General features: G+C 46.6%; 31 non-coding genes and 1 pseudogene across 32 annotated transcripts in view; all 32 read left to right on the top strand.

Annotated features, from left to right (window-relative positions):
• The window catches only part of LOC311369801, a 30,945-nt pseudogene that overhangs the window by 10,161 nt on the left and 893 nt on the right, over positions 1-19,891 (top strand). The gene's annotated exons all lie outside the window — the stretch shown is intronic.
• LOC311370519 (U2 spliceosomal RNA) lies at positions 138-328 on the top strand. The gene has a single exon (XR_014640842.1). It is a non-coding gene; the product is annotated as a U2 spliceosomal RNA (small nuclear RNA).
• On the top strand, positions 750-914 carry LOC311370283 (U1 spliceosomal RNA). Its single transcript, XR_014640608.1, has one exon. It is a non-coding gene; the product is annotated as a U1 spliceosomal RNA (small nuclear RNA).
• LOC311370043 (5S ribosomal RNA) lies at positions 1,184-1,302 on the top strand. The gene has a single exon (XR_014640372.1). It is a non-coding gene; the product is annotated as a 5S ribosomal RNA (ribosomal RNA).
• Positions 1,603-1,721, top strand: LOC311370044 (5S ribosomal RNA). Its single transcript, XR_014640373.1, has one exon. It is a non-coding gene; the product is annotated as a 5S ribosomal RNA (ribosomal RNA).
• On the top strand, positions 2,580-2,770 carry LOC311370521 (U2 spliceosomal RNA). The gene has a single exon (XR_014640844.1). It is a non-coding gene; the product is annotated as a U2 spliceosomal RNA (small nuclear RNA).
• Positions 3,192-3,356, top strand: LOC311370284 (U1 spliceosomal RNA). The gene has a single exon (XR_014640609.1). It is a non-coding gene; the product is annotated as a U1 spliceosomal RNA (small nuclear RNA).
• On the top strand, positions 3,626-3,744 carry LOC311370045 (5S ribosomal RNA). Its single transcript, XR_014640374.1, has one exon. It is a non-coding gene; the product is annotated as a 5S ribosomal RNA (ribosomal RNA).
• On the top strand, positions 4,609-4,799 carry LOC311370523 (U2 spliceosomal RNA). The gene has a single exon (XR_014640846.1). It is a non-coding gene; the product is annotated as a U2 spliceosomal RNA (small nuclear RNA).
• On the top strand, positions 5,221-5,385 carry LOC311370285 (U1 spliceosomal RNA). The gene has a single exon (XR_014640610.1). It is a non-coding gene; the product is annotated as a U1 spliceosomal RNA (small nuclear RNA).
• On the top strand, positions 5,655-5,773 carry LOC311370047 (5S ribosomal RNA). Its single transcript, XR_014640376.1, has one exon. It is a non-coding gene; the product is annotated as a 5S ribosomal RNA (ribosomal RNA).
• LOC311370524 (U2 spliceosomal RNA) lies at positions 6,644-6,834 on the top strand. The gene has a single exon (XR_014640847.1). It is a non-coding gene; the product is annotated as a U2 spliceosomal RNA (small nuclear RNA).
• On the top strand, positions 7,256-7,420 carry LOC311370286 (U1 spliceosomal RNA). The gene has a single exon (XR_014640611.1). It is a non-coding gene; the product is annotated as a U1 spliceosomal RNA (small nuclear RNA).
• Positions 7,690-7,808, top strand: LOC311370048 (5S ribosomal RNA). The gene has a single exon (XR_014640377.1). It is a non-coding gene; the product is annotated as a 5S ribosomal RNA (ribosomal RNA).
• On the top strand, positions 8,667-8,857 carry LOC311370525 (U2 spliceosomal RNA). The gene has a single exon (XR_014640848.1). It is a non-coding gene; the product is annotated as a U2 spliceosomal RNA (small nuclear RNA).
• On the top strand, positions 9,279-9,443 carry LOC311370288 (U1 spliceosomal RNA). Its single transcript, XR_014640613.1, has one exon. It is a non-coding gene; the product is annotated as a U1 spliceosomal RNA (small nuclear RNA).
• LOC311370049 (5S ribosomal RNA) lies at positions 9,713-9,831 on the top strand. Its single transcript, XR_014640378.1, has one exon. It is a non-coding gene; the product is annotated as a 5S ribosomal RNA (ribosomal RNA).
• On the top strand, positions 10,712-10,902 carry LOC311370526 (U2 spliceosomal RNA). The gene has a single exon (XR_014640849.1). It is a non-coding gene; the product is annotated as a U2 spliceosomal RNA (small nuclear RNA).
• On the top strand, positions 11,324-11,488 carry LOC311370289 (U1 spliceosomal RNA). Its single transcript, XR_014640614.1, has one exon. It is a non-coding gene; the product is annotated as a U1 spliceosomal RNA (small nuclear RNA).
• On the top strand, positions 11,758-11,876 carry LOC311370051 (5S ribosomal RNA). The gene has a single exon (XR_014640380.1). It is a non-coding gene; the product is annotated as a 5S ribosomal RNA (ribosomal RNA).
• LOC311370052 (5S ribosomal RNA) lies at positions 12,177-12,295 on the top strand. The gene has a single exon (XR_014640381.1). It is a non-coding gene; the product is annotated as a 5S ribosomal RNA (ribosomal RNA).
• On the top strand, positions 13,154-13,344 carry LOC311369884 (U2 spliceosomal RNA). Its single transcript, XR_014640216.1, has one exon. It is a non-coding gene; the product is annotated as a U2 spliceosomal RNA (small nuclear RNA).
• Positions 13,766-13,930, top strand: LOC311370291 (U1 spliceosomal RNA). The gene has a single exon (XR_014640616.1). It is a non-coding gene; the product is annotated as a U1 spliceosomal RNA (small nuclear RNA).
• LOC311370053 (5S ribosomal RNA) lies at positions 14,200-14,318 on the top strand. Its single transcript, XR_014640382.1, has one exon. It is a non-coding gene; the product is annotated as a 5S ribosomal RNA (ribosomal RNA).
• LOC311369961 (U2 spliceosomal RNA) lies at positions 15,183-15,373 on the top strand. Its single transcript, XR_014640293.1, has one exon. It is a non-coding gene; the product is annotated as a U2 spliceosomal RNA (small nuclear RNA).
• LOC311370292 (U1 spliceosomal RNA) lies at positions 15,795-15,959 on the top strand. Its single transcript, XR_014640617.1, has one exon. It is a non-coding gene; the product is annotated as a U1 spliceosomal RNA (small nuclear RNA).
• LOC311370054 (5S ribosomal RNA) lies at positions 16,229-16,347 on the top strand. The gene has a single exon (XR_014640383.1). It is a non-coding gene; the product is annotated as a 5S ribosomal RNA (ribosomal RNA).
• LOC311370055 (5S ribosomal RNA) lies at positions 16,648-16,766 on the top strand. Its single transcript, XR_014640384.1, has one exon. It is a non-coding gene; the product is annotated as a 5S ribosomal RNA (ribosomal RNA).
• Positions 17,608-17,798, top strand: LOC311369885 (U2 spliceosomal RNA). The gene has a single exon (XR_014640217.1). It is a non-coding gene; the product is annotated as a U2 spliceosomal RNA (small nuclear RNA).
• LOC311370400 (U1 spliceosomal RNA) lies at positions 18,220-18,384 on the top strand. The gene has a single exon (XR_014640724.1). It is a non-coding gene; the product is annotated as a U1 spliceosomal RNA (small nuclear RNA).
• Positions 18,654-18,772, top strand: LOC311370056 (5S ribosomal RNA). Its single transcript, XR_014640385.1, has one exon. It is a non-coding gene; the product is annotated as a 5S ribosomal RNA (ribosomal RNA).
• Positions 19,606-19,796, top strand: LOC311369886 (U2 spliceosomal RNA). Its single transcript, XR_014640218.1, has one exon. It is a non-coding gene; the product is annotated as a U2 spliceosomal RNA (small nuclear RNA).

A 19,891-nucleotide genomic window follows, 5' to 3' on the forward strand; every position in this document is an offset into this window, starting at 1 on the left:
CTTGACAACACGCTATGTGTGGTGGACGCCTAGTGGTCCTTTTGAATTTGTATAGGCTGAGGCTGTTCTCGCTGTTAAACCGCCAAGCAGAGCGTCGTGTCTGGGAAGGTGGCCTCTAGGCCTGACCATGTGTGGGTATCGCTTCTCGGCCTTTTGGCTAAGATCAAGTGTAGTATCTGTTCTTATCAGTTTAATATCTGATACGTCCCCTACCCGGGGACCATATATTAAATTGATTTTTGGAACTTGGAGATGGAAAAGGGGCTTGCTCCGTCCACTCCACGCATCGACCTGGTATTGCAGTACCTCCAGGACCGGTGCACCCTCCTATGACTGTTCAAATCAAAAGGCATCTCCTGCTGATGCTACACCCGTCCGCGTTTGAGACAACAAAGTGACATGGATCATTTACAGTTTAAACGTGCGTATGAAAACGCACCATGAACATTTATTCCAACGGGATTCTGTTATAGGCTATGTATATATTTATATAAACAATAATACATTGTAGTGTTCAAATAACTCTGATCTCCAGGTTTGCTGTCGTTTTGCTTCCACCCACGCTGATTTCAGATGCAAGTTAAAAACGTGTGATCGGTGGTCTACAGTGTCTATACAGTCTAGACGTGCAGGAATGTTGCCAACACTTTGTGTTCCAGTGTATCTCGTCCCTTTGCAGAATGCTTTGCAACCGTCCCCCACGGGAGCACGCGTGGGCAACGTGTAGCCACCCTGAACGCTCACAACTCATACTTACCTGGCAAGGGAGATACCATGATCAAGAAGGTGGTTCACCCATAGCGAGGCTCAGCCATTGCACTGAGGCTGTTGCTGACCCGTGCGAATTCCCCAAATGTGGGAATCTCGATTGCATAATTTCTGGTAGTGGGGGACTGCGTTCGCGCTCTCCCCTGATTAGGTTGTTCTAAAGAAAAAACAGCTACGAATGCCTGCAATCGCACCCCAGGTGTTGGAGCGCTACGTTTCTTCAAACGTTTACACAAACGCATACGCAGTGTATTGCATTGCGTTTTTATACGGAGCTTTGAGTCTGGAATAACGTATTCCTTCATTCATCTATTCATTGTGGTATAACTAATCATTGTTTCTGTACAAGTGCGACCCCTGGCCCACTCCTAATGTGCTCCTGCGTATAAAAGCGTGTTTGGCGACGGGTAGAATTGCTTACGGCCATACCACCCTGAACACGCCCGATCTCGTCTGATCTCGGAAGCTAAGCAGGGTCGGGCCTGGTTAGTACTTGGATGGGAGACCGCCTGGGAATACCAGGTGCTGTAAGCTTTTTCTTTTCATCTCGAGCTTTTTGCCTGCAATTGTTTACCGTGGCCGGATCTTTACCGCCAACTGTTTGGGAGAATTGAAGCAACATACAGACACTGACAACGTCTCTCCAAAATCTTTTTGTGAAACACGCGGACAGTATAGTGAGACTTTACTGAGACTTTGAGTCTGGAATAACGTATTCCTTCATTCATCTATTCATTGTGGTATAACTAATCATTGTTTCTGTACAAGTGCGACCCCTGGCCCACTCCTAATGTGCTCCTGCGTATAAAAGCGTGTTTGGCGACGGGTAGAATTGCTTACGGCCATACCACCCTGAACACGCCCGATCTCGTCTGATCTCGGAAGCTAAGCAGGGTCGGGCCTGGTTAGTACTTGGATGGGAGACCGCCTGGGAATACCAGGTGCTGTAAGCTTTTTCTTTTCATCTCGAGCTTTTTGCCTGCAATTGTTTACCGTGGCCGGATCTTTACCGCCAACTGTTTGGGAGAATTGAAGCAACATACAGACACTGACAACGTCTCTCCAAAATCTTTTTGTGAAACACGCGGACAGTATAGTGAGACTGCCAGCAGGGAGCACCAGAGAGCTGCGACGAGAGCTCTACATTTCGACAACCTTCAGGCGCGCACACACACACACACACGCGCACGCGCACACACACACACACACACACACACACACACACACACAACAGAACATGATACCTGATATTATAACTTAGAGGATAGTGAAATATCAAAAACTATTCAATCGGATAATAATTGCGCTATCTGAGGATATTTGCCTACCTGTCGCTCATGAGGTCCGAGAAGAACTGAGCAGAATCTGGCTCTGTCCTGCTTATATTGCCTGTGAGTTCTGTTGGTAAGGCTGCCTGGGTTTGTGACGGCATAATGAGGAGAGCGTTCTTGGTCACCGGTTTATTCAGACGCGCCAGTGTGAGTTTATTGGGGCAGCGTAATGCATTCACTGCATGCTTTTCTGAATCAACGAGTTAAGTATCTCAGAATTATGGGATACGTTTTGATGGCAAATAAAAACGATGCTGTATTTTTCTGAATGAACCAGATAATCCCAAGAGAAGCTGCGTTAGCACAAATGATAAATAAACTCGTTTTTCAGGATAAATATAGTCTTGACAACACGCTATGTGTGGTGGACGCCTAGTGGTCCTTTTGAATTTGTATAGGCTGAGGCTGTTCTCGCTGTTAAACCGCCAAGCAGAGCGTCGTGTCTGGGAAGGTGGCCTCTAGGCCTGACCATGTGTGGGTATCGCTTCTCGGCCTTTTGGCTAAGATCAAGTGTAGTATCTGTTCTTATCAGTTTAATATCTGATACGTCCCCTACCCGGGGACCATATATTAAATTGATTTTTGGAACTTGGAGATGGAAAAGGGGCTTGCTCCGTCCACTCCACGCATCGACCTGGTATTGCAGTACCTCCAGGACCGGTGCACCCTCCTATGACTGTTCAAATCAAAAGGCATCTCCTGCTGATGCTACACCCGTCCGCGTTTGAGACAACAAAGTGACATGGATCATTTACAGTTTAAACGTGCGTATGAAAACGCACCATGAACATTTATTCCAACGGGATTCTGTTATAGGCTATGTATATATTTATATAAACAATAATACATTGTAGTGTTCAAATAACTCTGATCTCCAGGTTTGCTGTCGTTTTGCTTCCACCCACGCTGATTTCAGATGCAAGTTAAAAACGTGTGATCGGTGGTCTACAGTGTCTATACAGTCTAGACGTGCAGGAATGTTGCCAACACTTTGTGTTCCAGTGTATCTCGTCCCTTTGCAGAATGCTTTGCAACCGTCCCCCACGGGAGCACGCGTGGGCAACGTGTAGCCACCCTGAACGCTCACAACTCATACTTACCTGGCAAGGGAGATACCATGATCAAGAAGGTGGTTCACCCATAGCGAGGCTCAGCCATTGCACTGAGGCTGTTGCTGACCCGTGCGAATTCCCCAAATGTGGGAATCTCGATTGCATAATTTCTGGTAGTGGGGGACTGCGTTCGCGCTCTCCCCTGATTATGTTGTTCTAAAGAAAAAACAGCTACGAATGCCTGCAATCGCACCCCAGGTGTTGGAGCGCTACGTTTCTTCAAACGTTTACACAAACGCATACGCAGTGTATTGCATTGCGTTTTTATACGGAGCTTTGAGTCTGGAATAACGTATTCCTTCATTCATCTATTCATTGTGGTATAACTAATCATTGTTTCTGTACAAGTGCGACCCCTGGCCCACTCCTAATGTGCTCCTGCGTATAAAAGCGTGTTTGGCGACGGGTAGAATTGCTTACGGCCATACCACCCTGAACACGCCCGATCTCGTCTGATCTCGGAAGCTAAGCAGGGTCGGGCCTGGTTAGTACTTGGATGGGAGACCGCCTGGGAATACCAGGTGCTGTAAGCTTTTTCTTTTCATCTCGAGCTTTTTGCCTGCAATTGTTTACCGTGGCCGGATCTTTACCGCCAACTGTTTGGGAGAATTGAAGCAACATACAGACACTGACAACGTCTCTCCAAAATCTTTTTGTGAAACACGCGGACAGTATAGTGAGACTGCCAGCAGGGAGCACCAGAGAGCTGCGACGAGAGCTCTACATTTCGACAACCTTCAGGCGCGCACACACACACACACACGCGCACGCGCACACACACACACACACACACACACACACACACACACACACACAACAGAACATGATACCTGATATTATAACTTAGAGGATAGTGAAATATCAAAAACTATTCAATCGGATAATAATTGCGCTATCTGAGGATATTTGCCTACCTGTCGCTCATGAGGTCCGAGAAGAACTGAGCAGAATCTGGCTCTGTCCTGCTTATATTGCCTGTGAGTTCTGTTGGTAAGGCTGCCTGGGTTTGTGACGGCATAATGAGGAGAGCGTTCTTGGTCACCGGTTTATTCAGACGCGCCAGTGTGAGTTTATTGGGGCAGCGTAATGCATTCACTGCATGCTTTTCTGAATCAACGAGTTAAGTATCTCAGAATTATGGGATACGTTTTGATGGCAAATAAAAACGATGCTGTATTTTTCTGAATGAACCAGATAATCCCAAGAGAAGCTGCGTTAGCACAAATGATAAATAAACTCGTTTTTCAGGATAAATATAGTCTTGACAACACGCTATGTGTGGTGGACGCCTAGTGGTCCTTTTGAATTTGTATAGGCTGAGGCTGTTCTCGCTGTTAAACCGCCAAGCAGAGCGTCGTGTCTGGGAAGGTGGCCTCTAGGCCTGACCATGTGTGGGTATCGCTTCTCGGCCTTTTGGCTAAGATCAAGTGTAGTATCTGTTCTTATCAGTTTAATATCTGATACGTCCCCTACCCGGGGACCATATATTAAATTGATTTTTGGAACTTGGAGATGGAAAAGGGGCTTGCTCCGTCCACTCCACGCATCGACCTGGTATTGCAGTACCTCCAGGACCGGTGCACCCTCCTATGACTGTTCAAATCAAAAGGAATCTCCTGCTGATGCTACACCCGTCCGCGTTTGAGACAACAAAGTGACATGGATCATTTACAGTTTAAACGTGCGTATGAAAACGCACCATGAACATTTATTCCAACGGGATTCTGTTATAGGCTATGTATATATTTATATAAACAATAATACATTGTAGTGTTCAAATAACTCTGATCTCCAGGTTTGCTGTCGTTTTGCTTCCACCCACGCTGATTTCAGATGCAAGTTAAAAACGTGTGATCGGTGGTCTACAGTGTCTATACAGTCTAGACGTGCAGGAATGTTGCCAACACTTTGTGTTCCAGTGTATCTCGTCCCTTTGCAGAATGCTTTGCAACCGTCCCCCACGGGAGCACGCGTGGGCAACGTGTAGCCACCCTGAACGCTCACAACTCATACTTACCTGGCAAGGGAGATACCATGATCAAGAAGGTGGTTCACCCATAGCGAGGCTCAGCCATTGCACTGAGGCTGTTGCTGACCCGTGCGAATTCCCCAAATGTGGGAATCTCGATTGCATAATTTCTGGTAGTGGGGGACTGCGTTCGCGCTCTCCCCTGATTATGTTGTTCTAAAGAAAAAACAGCTACGAATGCCTGCAATCGCACCCCAGGTGTTGGAGCGCTACGTTTCTTCAAACGTTTACACAAACGCATACGCAGTGTATTGCATTGCGTTTTTATACGGAGCTTTGAGTCTGGAATAACGTATTCCTTCATTCATCTATTCATTGTGGTATAACTAATCATTGTTTCTGTACAAGTGCGACCCCTGGCCCACTCCTAATGTGCTCCTGCGTATAAAAGCGTGTTTGGCGACGGGTAGAATTGCTTACGGCCATACCACCCTGAACACGCCCGATCTCGTCTGATCTCGGAAGCTAAGCAGGGTCGGGCCTGGTTAGTACTTGGATGGGAGACCGCCTGGGAATACCAGGTGCTGTAAGCTTTTTCTTTTCATCTCGAGCTTTTTGCCTGCAATTGTTTACCGTGGCCGGATCTTTACCGCCAACTGTTTGGGAGAATTGAAGCAACATACAGACACTGACAACGTCTCTCCAAAATCTTTTTGTGAAACACGCGGACAGTATAGTGAGACTGCCAGCAGGGAGCACCAGAGAGCTGCGACGAGAGCTCTACATTTCGACAACCTTCAGGCGCGCACACACACACACACACGCGCACGCGCACACACACACACACACACACACACACACACACACACACACACACACACAACAGAACATGATACCTGATATTATAACTTAGAGGATAGTGAAATATCAAAAACTATTCAATCGGATAATAATTGCGCTATCTGAGGATATTTGCCTACCTGTCGCTCATGAGGTCCGAGAAGAACTGAGCAGAATCTGGCTCTGTCCTGCTTATATTGCCTGTGAGTTCTGTTGGTAAGGCTGCCTGGGTTTGTGACGGCATAATGAGGAGAGCGTTCTTGGTCACCGGTTTATTCAGACGCGCCAGTGTGAGTTTATTGGGGCAGCGTAATGCATTCACTGCATGCTTTTCTGAATCAACGAGTTAAGTATCTCAGAATTATGGGATACGTTTTGATGGCAAATAAAAACGATGCTGTATTTTTCTGAATGAACCAGATAATCCCAAGAGAAGCTGCGTTAGCACAAATGATAAATAAACTCGTTTTTCAGGATAAATATAGTCTTGACAACACGCTATGTGTGGTGGACGCCTAGTGGTCCTTTTGAATTTGTATAGGCTGAGGCTGTTCTCGCTGTTAAACCGCCAAGCAGAGCGTCGTGTCTGGGAAGGTGGCCTCTAGGCCTGACCATGTGTGGGTATCGCTTCTCGGCCTTTTGGCTAAGATCAAGTGTAGTATCTGTTCTTATCAGTTTAATATCTGATACGTCCCCTACCCGGGGACCATATATTAAATTGATTTTTGGAACTTGGAGATGGAAAAGGGGCTTGCTCCGTCCACTCCACGCATCGACCTGGTATTGCAGTACCTCCAGGACCGGTGCACCCTCCTATGACTGTTCAAATCAAAAGGCATCTCCTGCTGATGCTACACCCGTCCGCGTTTGAGACAACAAAGTGACATGGATCATTTACAGTTTAAACGTGCGTATGAAAACGCACCATGAACATTTATTCCAACGGGATTCTGTTATAGGCTATGTATATATTTATATAAACAATAATACATTGTAGTGTTCAAATAACTCTGATCTCCAGGTTTGCTGTCGTTTTGCTTCCACCCACGCTGATTTCAGATGCAAGTTAAAAACGTGTGATCGGTGGTCTACAGTGTCTATACAGTCTAGACGTGCAGGAATGTTGCCAACACTTTGTGTTCCAGTGTATCTCGTCCCTTTGCTGAATGCTTTGCAACCGTCCCCCACGGGAGCACGCGTGGGCAACGTGTAGCCACCCTGAACGCTCACAACTCATACTTACCTGGCAAGGGAGATACCATGATCAAGAAGGTGGTTCACCCATAGCGAGGCTCAGCCATTGCACTGAGGCTGTTGCTGACCCGTGCGAATTCCCCAAATGTGGGAATCTCGATTGCATAATTTCTGGTAGTGGGGGACTGCGTTCGCGCTCTCCCCTGATTATGTTGTTCTAAAGAAAATACAGCTACGAATGCCTGCAATCGCACCCCAGGTGTTGGAGCGCTACGTTTCTTCAAACGTTTACACAAACGCATACGCAGTGTATTGCATTGCGTTTTTATACGGAGCTTTGAGTCTGGAATAACGTATTCCTTCATTCATCTATTCATTGTGGTATAACTAATCATTGTTTCTGTACAAGTGCGACCCCTGGCCCACTCCTAATGTGCTCCTGCGTATAAAAGCGTGTTTGGCGACGGGTAGAATTGCTTACGGCCATACCACCCTGAACACGCCCGATCTCGTCTGATCTCGGAAGCTAAGCAGGGTCGGGCCTGGTTAGTACTTGGATGGGAGACCGCCTGGGAATACCAGGTGCTGTAAGCTTTTTCTTTTCATCTCGAGCTTTTTGCCTGCAATTGTTTACCGTGGCCGGATCTTTACCGCCAACTGTTTGGGAGAATTGAAGCAACATACAGACACTGACAACGTCTCTCCAAAATCTTTTTGTGAAACACGCGGACAGTATAGTGAGACTGCCAGCAGGGAGCACCAGAGAGCTGCGACGAGAGCTCTACATTTCGACAACCTTCAGGCGCGCACACACACACACACACGCGCACGCGCACACACACACACACACACACACACACACACACACACAACAGAACATGATACCTGATATTATAACTTAGAGGATAGTGAAATATCAAAAACTATTCAATCGGATAATAATTGCGCTATCTGAGGATATTTGCCTACCTGTCGCTCATGAGGTCCGAGAAGAACTGAGCAGAATCTGGCTCTGTCCTGCTTATATTGCCTGTGAGTTCTGTTGGTAAGGCTGCCTGGGTTTGTGACGGCATAATGAGGAGAGCGTTCTTGGTCACCGGTTTATTCAGACGCGCCAGTGTGAGTTTATTGGGGCAGCGTAATGCATTCACTGCATGCTTTTCTGAATCAACGAGTTAAGTATCTCAGAATTATGGGATACGTTTTGATGGCAAATAAAAACGATGCTGTATTTTTCTGAATGAACCAGATAATCCCAAGAGAAGCTGCGTTAGCACAAATGATAAATAAACTCGTTTTTCAGGATAAATATAGTCTTGACAACACGCTATGTGTGGTGGACGCCTAGTGGTCCTTTTGAATTTGTATAGGCTGAGGCTGTTCTCGCTGTTAAACCGCCAAGCAGAGCGTCGTGTCTGGGAAGGTGGCCTCTAGGCCTGACCATGTGTGGGTATCGCTTCTCGGCCTTTTGGCTAAGATCAAGTGTAGTATCTGTTCTTATCAGTTTAATATCTGATACGTCCCCTACCCGGGGACCATATATTAAATTGATTTTTGGAACTTGGAGATGGAAAAGGGGCTTGCTCCGTCCACTCCACGCATCGACCTGGTATTGCAGTACCTCCAGGACCGGTGCACCCTCCTATGACTGTTCAAATCAAAAGGCATCTCCTGCTGATGCTACACCCGTCCGCGTTTGAGACAACAAAGTGACATGGATCATTTACAGTTTAAACGTGCGTATGAAAACGCACCATGAACATTTATTCCAACGGGATTCTGTTATAGGCTATGTATATATTTATATAAACAATAATACATTGTAGTGTTCAAATAACTCTGATCTCCAGGTTTGCTGTCGTTTTGCTTCCACCCACGCTGATTTCAGATGCAAGTTAAAAACGTGTGATCGGTGGTCTACAGTGTCTATACAGTCTAGACGTGCAGGAATGTTGCCAACACTTTGTGTTCCAGTGTATCTCGTCCCTTTGCTGAATGCTTTGCAACCGTCCCCCACGGGAGCACGCGTGGGCAACGTGTAGCCACCCTGAACGCTCACAACTCATACTTACCTGGCAAGGGAGATACCATGATCAAGAAGGTGGTTCACCCATAGCGAGGCTCAGCCATTGCACTGAGGCTGTTGCTGACCCGTGCGAATTCCCCAAATGTGGGAATCTCGATTGCATAATTTCTGGTAGTGGGGGACTGCGTTCGCGCTCTCCCCTGATTATGTTGTTCTAAAGAAAATACAGCTACGAATGCCTGCAATCGCACCCCAGGTGTTGGAGCGCTACGTTTCTTCAAACGTTTACACAAACGCATACGCAGTGTATTGCATTGCGTTTTTATACGGAGCTTTGAGTCTGGAATAACGTATTCCTTCATTCATCTATTCATTGTGGTATAACTAATCATTGTTTCTGTACAAGTGCGACCCCTGGCCCACTCCTAATGTGCTCCTGCGTATAAAAGCGTGTTTGGCGACGGGTAGAATTGCTTACGGCCATACCACCCTGAACACGCCCGATCTCGTCTGATCTCGGAAGCTAAGCAGGGTCGGGCCTGGTTAGTACTTGGATGGGAGACCGCCTGGGAATACCAGGTGCTGTAAGCTTTTTCTTTTCATCTCGAGCTTTTTGCCTGCAATTGTTTACCGTGGCCGGATCTTTACCGCCAACTGTTTGGGAGAATTGAAGCAACATACAGACACTGACAACGTCTCTCCAAAATCTTTTTGTGAAACACGCGGACAGTATAGTGAGACTGCCAGCAGGGAGCACCAGAGAGCTGCGACGAGAGCTCTACATTTCGACAACCTTCAGGCGCGCACACACACACACACGCGCACGCGCACACACACACACACACACACACACACACACACACACACACACACACACACACACACACACAACAGAACATGATACCTGATATTATAACTTAGAGGATAGTGAAATATCAAAAACTATTCAATCGGATAATAATTGCGCTATCTGAGGATATTTGCCTACCTGTCGCTCATGAGGTCCGAGAAGAACTGAGCAGAATCTGGCTCTGTCCTGCTTATATTGCCTGTGAGTTCTGTTGGTAAGGCTGCCTGGGTTTGTGACGGCATAATGAGGAGAGCGTTCTTGGTCACCGGTTTATTCAGACGCGCCAGTGTGAGTTTATTGGGGCAGCGTAATGCATTCACTGCATGCTTTTCTGAATCAACGAGTTAAGTATCTCAGAATTATGGGATACGTTTTGATGGCAAATAAAAACGATGCTGTATTTTTCTGAATGAACCAGATAATCCCAAGAGAAGCTGCGTTAGCACAAATGATAAATAAACTCGTTTTTCAGGATAAATATAGTCTTGACAACACGCTATGTGTGGTGGACGCCTAGTGGTCCTTTTGAATTTGTATAGGCTGAGGCTGTTCTCGCTGTTAAACCGCCAAGCAGAGCGTCGTGTCTGGGAAGGTGGCCTCTAGGCCTGACCATGTGTGGGTATCGCTTCTCGGCCTTTTGGCTAAGATCAAGTGTAGTATCTGTTCTTATCAGTTTAATATCTGATACGTCCCCTACCCGGGGACCATATATTAAATTGATTTTTGGAACTTGGAGATGGAAAAGGGGCTTGCTCCGTCCACTCCACGCATCGACCTGGTATTGCAGTACCTCCAGGACCGGTGCACCCTCCTATGACTGTTCAAATCAAAAGGCATCTCCTGCTGATGCTACACCCGTCCGCGTTTGAGACAACAAAGTGACATGGATCATTTACAGTTTAAACGTGCGTATGAAAACGCACCATGAACATTTATTCCAACGGGATTCTGTTATAGGCTATGTATATATTTATATAAACAATAATACATTGTAGTGTTCAAATAACTCTGATCTCCAGGTTTGCTGTCGTTTTGCTTCCACCCACGCTGATTTCAGATGCAAGTTAAAAACGTGTGATCGGTGGTCTACAGTGTCTATACAGTCTAGACGTGCAGGAATGTTGCCAACACTTTGTGTTCCAGTGTATCTCGTCCCTTTGCAGAATGCTTTGCAACCGTCCCCCACGGGAGCACGCGTGGGCAACGTGTAGCCACCCTGAACGCTCACAACTCATACTTACCTGGCAAGGGAGATACCATGATCAAGAAGGTGGTTCACCCATAGCGAGGCTCAGCCATTGCACTGAGGCTGTTGCTGACCCGTGCGAATTCCCCAAATGTGGGAATCTCGATTGCATAATTTCTGGTAGTGGGGGACTGCGTTCGCGCTCTCCCCTGATTAGGTTGTTCTAAAGAAAAAACAGCTACGAATGCCTGCAATCGCACCCCAGGTGTTGGAGCGCTACGTTTCTTCAAACGTTTACACAAACGCATACGCAGTGTATTGCATTGCGTTTTTATACGGAGCTTTGAGTCTGGAATAACGTATTCCTTCATTCATCTATTCATTGTGGTATAACTAATCATTGTTTCTGTACAAGTGCGACCCCTGGCCCACTCCTAATGTGCTCCTGCGTATAAAAGCGTGTTTGGCGACGGGTAGAATTGCTTACGGCCATACCACCCTGAACACGCCCGATCTCGTCTGATCTCGGAAGCTAAGCAGGGTCGGGCCTGGTTAGTACTTGGATGGGAGACCGCCTGGGAATACCAGGTGCTGTAAGCTTTTTCTTTTCATCTCGAGCTTTTTGCCTGCAATTGTTTACCGTGGCCGGATCTTTACCGCCAACTGTTTGGGAGAATTGAAGCAACATACAGACACTGACAACGTCTCTCCAAAATCTTTTTGTGAAACACGCGGACAGTATAGTGAGACTTTACTGAGACTTTGAGTCTGGAATAACGTATTCCTTCATTCATCTATTCATTGTGGTATAACTAATCATTGTTTCTGTACAAGTGCGACCCCTGGCCCACTCCTAATGTGCTCCTGCGTATAAAAGCGTGTTTGGCGACGGGTAGAATTGCTTACGGCCATACCACCCTGAACACGCCCGATCTCGTCTGATCTCGGAAGCTAAGCAGGGTCGGGCCTGGTTAGTACTTGGATGGGAGACCGCCTGGGAATACCAGGTGCTGTAAGCTTTTTCTTTTCATCTCGAGCTTTTTGCCTGCAATTGTTTACCGTGGCCGGATCTTTACCGCCAACTGTTTGGGAGAATTGAAGCAACATACAGACACTGACAACGTCTCTCCAAAATCTTTTTGTGAAACACGCGGACAGTATAGTGAGACTGCCAGCAGGGAGCACCAGAGAGCTGCGACGAGAGCTCTACATTTCGACAACCTTCAGGCGCGCACACACACACACACACGCGCACGCGCACACACACACACACACACACACACACACACACACACAACAGAACATGATACCTGATATTATAACTTAGAGGATAGTGAAATATCAAAAACTATTCAATCGGATAATAATTGCGCTATCTGAGGATATTTGCCTACCTGTCGCTCATGAGGTCCGAGAAGAACTGAGCAGAATCTGGCTCTGTCCTGCTTATATTGCCTGTGAGTTCTGTTGGTAAGGCTGCCTGGGTTTGTGACGGCATAATGAGGAGAGCGTTCTTGGTCACCGGTTTATTCAGACGCGCCAGTGTGAGTTTATTGGGGCAGCGTAATGCATTCACTGCATGCTTTTCTGAATCAACGAGTTAAGTATCTCAGAATTATGGGATACGTTTTGATGGCAAATAAAAACGATGCTGTATTTTTCTGAATGAACCAGATAATCCCAAGAGAAGCTGCGTTAGCACAAATGATAAATAAACTCGTTTTTCAGGATAAATATAGTCTTGACAACACGCTATGTGTGGTGGACGCCTAGTGGTCCTTTTGAATTTGTATAGGCTGAGGCTGTTCTCGCTGTTAAACCGCCAAGCAGAGCGTCGTGTCTGGGAAGGTGGCCTCTAGGCCTGACCATGTGTGGGTATCGCTTCTCGGCCTTTTGGCTAAGATCAAGTGTAGTATCTGTTCTTATCAGTTTAATATCTGATACGTCCCCTACCCGGGGACCATATATTAAATTGATTTTTGGAACTTGGAGATGGAAAAGGGGCTTGCTCCGTCCACTCCACGCATCGACCTGGTATTGCAGTACCTCCAGGACCGGTGCACCCTCCTATGACTGTTCAAATCAAAAGGCATCTCCTGCTGATGCTACACCCGTCCGCGTTTGAGACAACAAAGTGACATGGATCATTTACAGTTTAAACGTGCGTATGAAAACGCACCATGAACATTTATTCCAACGGGATTCTGTTATAGGCTATGTATATATTCATATAAACAATAATACATTGTAGTGTTCAAATAACTCTGATCTCCAGGTTTGCTGTCGTTTTGCTTCCACCCACGCTGATTTCAGATGCAAGTTAAAAACGTGTGATCGGTGGTCTACAGTGTCTATACAGTCTAGACGTGCAGGAATGTTGCCAACACTTTGTGTTCCAGTGTATCTCGTCCCTTTGCTGAATGCTTTGCAACCGTCCCCCACGGGAGCACGCGTGGGCAACGTGTAGCCACCCTGAACGCTCACAACTCATACTTACCTGGCAAGGGAGATACCATGATCAAGAAGGTGGTTCACCCATAGCGAGGCTCAGCCATTGCACTGAGGCTGTTGCTGACCCGTGCGAATTCCCCAAATGTGGGAATCTCGATTGCATAATTTCTGGTAGTGGGGGACTGCGTTCGCGCTCTCCCCTGATTATGTTGTTCTAAAGAAAATACAGCTACGAATGCCTGCAATCGCACCCCAGGTGTTGGAGCGCTACGTTTCTTCAAACGTTTACACAAACGCATACGCAGTGTATTGCATTGCGTTTTTATACGGAGCTTTGAGTCTGGAATAACGTATTCCTTCATTCATCTATTCATTGTGGTATAACTAATCATTGTTTCTGTACAAGTGCGACCCCTGGCCCACTCCTAATGTGCTCCTGCGTATAAAAGCGTGTTTGGCGACGGGTAGAATTGCTTACGGCCATACCACCCTGAACACGCCCGATCTCGTCTGATCTCGGAAGCTAAGCAGGGTCGGGCCTGGTTAGTACTTGGATGGGAGACCGCCTGGGAATACCAGGTGCTGTAAGCTTTTTCTTTTCATCTCGAGCTTTTTGCCTGCAATTGTTTACCGTGGCCGGATCTTTACCGCCAACTGTTTGGGAGAATTGAAGCAACATACAGACACTGACAACGTCTCTCCAAAATCTTTTTGTGAAACACGCGGACAGTATAGTGAGACTGCCAGCAGGGAGCACCAGAGAGCTGCGACGAGAGCTCTACATTTCGACAACCTTCAGGCGCGCACACACACACACACGCGCACGCGCACACACACACACACACACACACACACACACACACACACACACACAACAGAACATGATACCTGATATTATAACTTAGAGGATAGTGAAATATCAAAAACTATTCAATCGGATAATAATTGCGCTATCTGAGGATATTTGCCTACCTGTCGCTCATGAGGTCCGAGAAGAACTGAGCAGAATCTGGCTCTGTCCTGCTTATATTGCCTGTGAGTTCTGTTGGTAAGGCTGCCTGGGTTTGTGACGGCATAATGAGGAGAGCGTTCTTGGTCACCGGTTTATTCAGACGCGCCAGTGTGAGTTTATTGGGGCAGCGTAATGCATTCACTGCATGCTTTTCTGAATCAACGAGTTAAGTATCTCAGAATTATGGGATACGTTTTGATGGCAAATAAAAACGATGCTGTATTTTTCTGAATGAACCAGATAATCCCAAGAGAAGCTGCGTTAGCACAAATGATAAATAAACTCGTTTTTCAGGATAAATATAGTCTTGACAACACGCTATGTGTGGTGGACGCCTAGTGGTCCTTTTGAATTTGTATAGGCTGAGGCTGTTCTCGCTGTTAAACCGCCAAGCAGAGCGTCGTGTCTGGGAAGGTGGCCTCTAGGCCTGACCATGTGTGGGTATCGCTTCTCGGCCTTTTGGCTAAGATCAAGTGTAGTATCTGTTCTTATCAGTTTAATATCTGATACGTCCCCTACCCGGGGACCATATATTAAATTGATTTTTGGAAATTGGAGATGGAAAAGGGGCTTGCTCCGTCCACTCCACGCATCGACCTGGTATTGCAGTACCTCCAGGACCGGTGCACCCTCCTATGACTGTTCAAATCAAAAGGCATCTCCTGCTGATGCTACACCCGTCCGCGTTTGAGACAACAAAGTGACATGGATCATTTACAGTTTAAACGTGCGTATGAAAACGCACCATGAACATTTATTCCAACGGGATTCTGTTATAGGCTATGTATATATTTATATAAACAATAATACATTGTAGTGTTCAAATAACTCTGATCTCCAGGTTTGCTGTCGTTTTGCTTCCACCCACGCTGATTTCAGATGCAAGTTAAAAACGTGTGATCGGTGGTCTACAGTGTCTATACAGTCTAGACGTGCAGGAATGTTGCCAACACTTTGTGTTCCAGTGTATCTCGTCCCTTTGCAGAATGCTTTGCAACCGTCCCCCACGGGAGCACGCGTGGGCAACGTGTAGCCACCCTGAACGCTCACAACTCATACTTACCTGGCAAGGGAGATACCATGATCAAGAAGGTGGTTCACCCATAGCGAGGCTCAGCCATTGCACTGAGGCTGTTGCTGACCCGTGCGAATTCCCCAAATGTGGGAATCTCGATTGCATAATTTCTGGTAGTGGGGGACTGCGTTCGCGCTCTCCCCTGATTAGGTTGTTCTAAAGAAAAAACAGCTACGAATGCCTGCAATCGCACCCCAGGTGTTGGAGCGCTACGTTTCTTCAAACGTTTACACAAACGCATACGCAGTGTATTGCATTGCGTTTTTATACGGAGCTTTGAGTCTGGAATAACGTATTCCTTCATTCATCTATTCATTGTGGTATAACTAATCATTGTTTCTGTACAAGTGCGACCCCTGGCCCACTCCTAATGTGCTCCTGCGTATAAAAGCGTGTTTGGCGACGGGTAGAATTGCTTACGGCCATACCACCCTGAACACGCCCGATCTCGTCTGATCTCGGAAGCTAAGCAGGGTCGGGCCTGGTTAGTACTTGGATGGGAGACCGCCTGGGAATACCAGGTGCTGTAAGCTTTTTCTTTTCATCTCGAGCTTTTTGCCTGCAATTGTTTACCGTGGCCGGATCTTTACCGCCAACTGTTTGGGAGAATTGAAGCAACATACAGACACTGACAACGTCTCTCCAAAATCTTTTTGTGAAACACGCGGACAGTATAGTGAGACTTTACTGAGACTTTGAGTCTGGAATAACGTATTCCTTCATTCATCTATTCATTGTGGTATAACTAATCATTGTTTCTGTACAAGTGCGACCCCTGGCCCACTCCTAATGTGCTCCTGCGTATAAAAGCGTGTTTGGCGACGGGTAGAATTGCTTACGGCCATACCACCCTGAACACGCCCGATCTCGTCTGATCTCGGAAGCTAAGCAGGGTCGGGCCTGGTTAGTACTTGGATGGGAGACCGCCTGGGAATACCAGGTGCTGTAAGCTTTTTCTTTTCATCTCGAGCTTTTTGCCTGCAATTGTTTACCGTGGCCGGATCTTTACCGCCAACTGTTTGGGAGAATTGAAGCAACATACAGACACTGACAACGTCTCTCCAAAATCTTTTTGTGAAACACGCGGACAGTATAGTGAGACTGCCAGCAGGGAGCACCAGAGAGCTGCGACGAGAGCTCTACATTTCGACAACCTTCAGGCGCGCACACACACACACACGCGCACGCACACACACACACACACACAACAGAACATGATACCTGATATTATAACTTAGAGGATAGTGAAATATCAAAAACTATTCAATCGGATAATAATTGCGCTATCTGAGGATATTTGCCTACCTGTCGCTCATGAGGTCCGAGAAGAACTGAGCAGAATCTGGCTCTGTCCTGCTCATATTGCATGTGAGTTCTGTTGGTAAGGCTGCCTGGGTTTGTGACGGCATAATGAGGAGAGCGTTCTTGGTCACCGGTTTATTCAGACGCGCCAGTGTGAGTTTATTGGGGCAGCGTAATGCATTCACTGCATGCTTTTCTGAATCAACGACTTATGTATCTCAGAATTATGGGATACGTTTTGATGGCAAATAAAAACGATGCTGTATTTTTCTGAATGAACCAGATAATCCCAAGAGAAGCCGCGTTAGCACAAATGATAAATAAACTCGTTTAGGTTTTCAGGATAAATATAGTCTTGACAACACGCTATGTGTGGTGGACGCCTAGTGGTCCTTTTGAATTTGTATAGGCTGAGGCTGTTCTCGCTGTTAAACCGCCAAGCAGAGCGTCGTGTCTGGGAAGGTGGCCTCTAGGCCTGACCATGTGTGGGTATCGCTTCTCGGCCTTTTGGCTAAGATCAAGTGTAGTATCTGTTCTTATCAGTTTAATATCTGATACGTCCCCTACCCGGGGACCATATATTAAATTGATTTTTGGAACTTGGAGATGGAAAAGGGGCTTGCTCCGTCCACTCCACGCATCGACCTGGTATTGCAGTACCTCCAGGACCGGTGCACCCTCCTATGACTGTTCAAAACAAAAGGCATCTCCTGCTGATGCTAGACCCGTCCGCGTTTGAGTCAACAAAGTGACATGGATCATGTACAGTTTAAACGTGCGTGTGAAAACGAACCATGAACATTTATTCCAACGGGATTATGTTATAGGCTATGTATATATTCATATAAACAATAATACATTGTAGTGTTCAAATAACTCTGATCTCCAGGTTTGCTGTCGTTTTGCTTCCACCCACGCTGATTTCAGATGCAAGTTAAAAACGTGTGATCGGTGGTCTACAGTGTCTATACAGTCTAGACGTGCAGGAATGTTGCCAACACTTTGTGTTCCAGTGTATCTCGTCCCTTTGCTGAATGCTTTGCAACCGTCCCCCACGGGAGCACGCGTGGGCAACGTGTAGCCACCCTGAACGCTCACAACTCATACTTACCTGGCAAGGGAGATACCATGATCAAGAAGGTGGTTCACCCATAGCGAGGCTCAGCCATTGCACTGAGGCTGTTGCTGACCCGTGCGAATTCCCCAAATGTGGGAATCTCGATTGCATATTTTCTGGTAGTGGGGGACTGCGTTCGCGCTCTCCCCTGATTATGTTGTTCTAAAGAAAAAACAGCTACGAATGCCTGCAATCGCACCCCAGGTGTTGGAGCGCTACGTTTCTTCAAACGTTTACACAAACGCATACGCAGTGTATTGCATTGCGTTTTTATACGGAGCTTTGAGTCTGGAATAACGTATTCCTTCATTCATCTATTCATTGTGGTATAACTAATCATTGTTTCTGTACAAGTGCGACCCCTGGCCCACTCCTAATGTGCTCCTGCGTATAAAAGCGTGTTTGGCGACGGGTAGAATTGCTTACGGCCATACCACCCTGAACACGCCCGATCTCGTCTGATCTCGGAAGCTAAGCAGGGTCGGGCCTGGTTAGTACTTGGATGGGAGACCGCCTGGGAATACCAGGTGCTGTAAGCTTTTTCTTTTCATCTCGAGCTTTTTGCCTGCAATTGTTTACCGTGGCCGGATCTTTACCGCCAACTGTTTGGGAGAATTGAAGCAACATACAGACACTGACAACGTCTCTCCAAAATCTTTTTGTGAAACACGCGGACAGTATAGTGAGACTGCCAGCAGGGAGCACCAGAGAGCTGCGACGAGAGCTCTACATTTCGACAACCTTCAGGCGCGCACACACACACACACACACACACACACACACACAACAGAACAAGATACCTGATATTATAACTTAGAGGATAGTGAAATATCAAAAACTATTCAATCGGATAATAATTGCGCTATCTGAGGATATTTGCCTACCTGTCGCTCATGAGGTCCGAGAAGAACTGAGCAGAATCTGGCTCTGTCCTGCTTATATTGCATGTGAGTTCTGTTGGTAAGGCTGCCTGGGTTTGTGACGGCATAATGAGGAGAGCGTTCTTGGTCACCGGTTTATTCAGACGCGCCAGTGTGAGTTTATTGGGGCAGCGTAATGCATTCACTGCATGCTTTTCTGAATCAACGACTTATGTATCTCAGAATTATGGGATACGTTTTGATGGCAAATAAAAACGATGCTGTATTTTTCTGAATGAACCAGATAATCCCAAGAGAAGCTGCGTTAGCACAAATGATAAATAAACTCGTTTAGTTTTTCAGGATAAATATAGTCTTGACAACACGCTATGTGTGGTGGACGCCTAGTGGTCCTTTTGAATTTGTATAGGCTGAGGCTGTTCTCGCTGTTAAACCGCCAAGCAGAGCGTCGTGTCTGGGAAGGTGGCCTCTAGGCCTGACCATGTGTGGGTATCGCTTCTCGGCCTTTTGGCTAAGATCAAGTGTAGTATCTGTTCTTATCAGTTTAATATCTGATACGTCCCCTACCCGGGGACCATATATTAAATTGATTTTTGGAACTTGGAGATGGAAAAGGGGCTTGCTCCGTCCACTCCACGCATCGACCTGGTATTGCAGTACCTCCAGGACCGGTGCACCCTCCTCTGACTGTTCAAATCAAAAGGCATCTCCTGCTGATGCTACACCCGTCCGCGTTTGAGACAACAAAGTGACATGGATCATTTACAGTTTAAACGT

This window comes from Micromesistius poutassou (genome assembly GCF_964030765.1).
Source record: "Micromesistius poutassou genome assembly, chromosome: 24".
Classification (NCBI taxonomy): domain Eukaryota; kingdom Metazoa; phylum Chordata; class Actinopteri; order Gadiformes; family Gadidae; genus Micromesistius; species Micromesistius poutassou.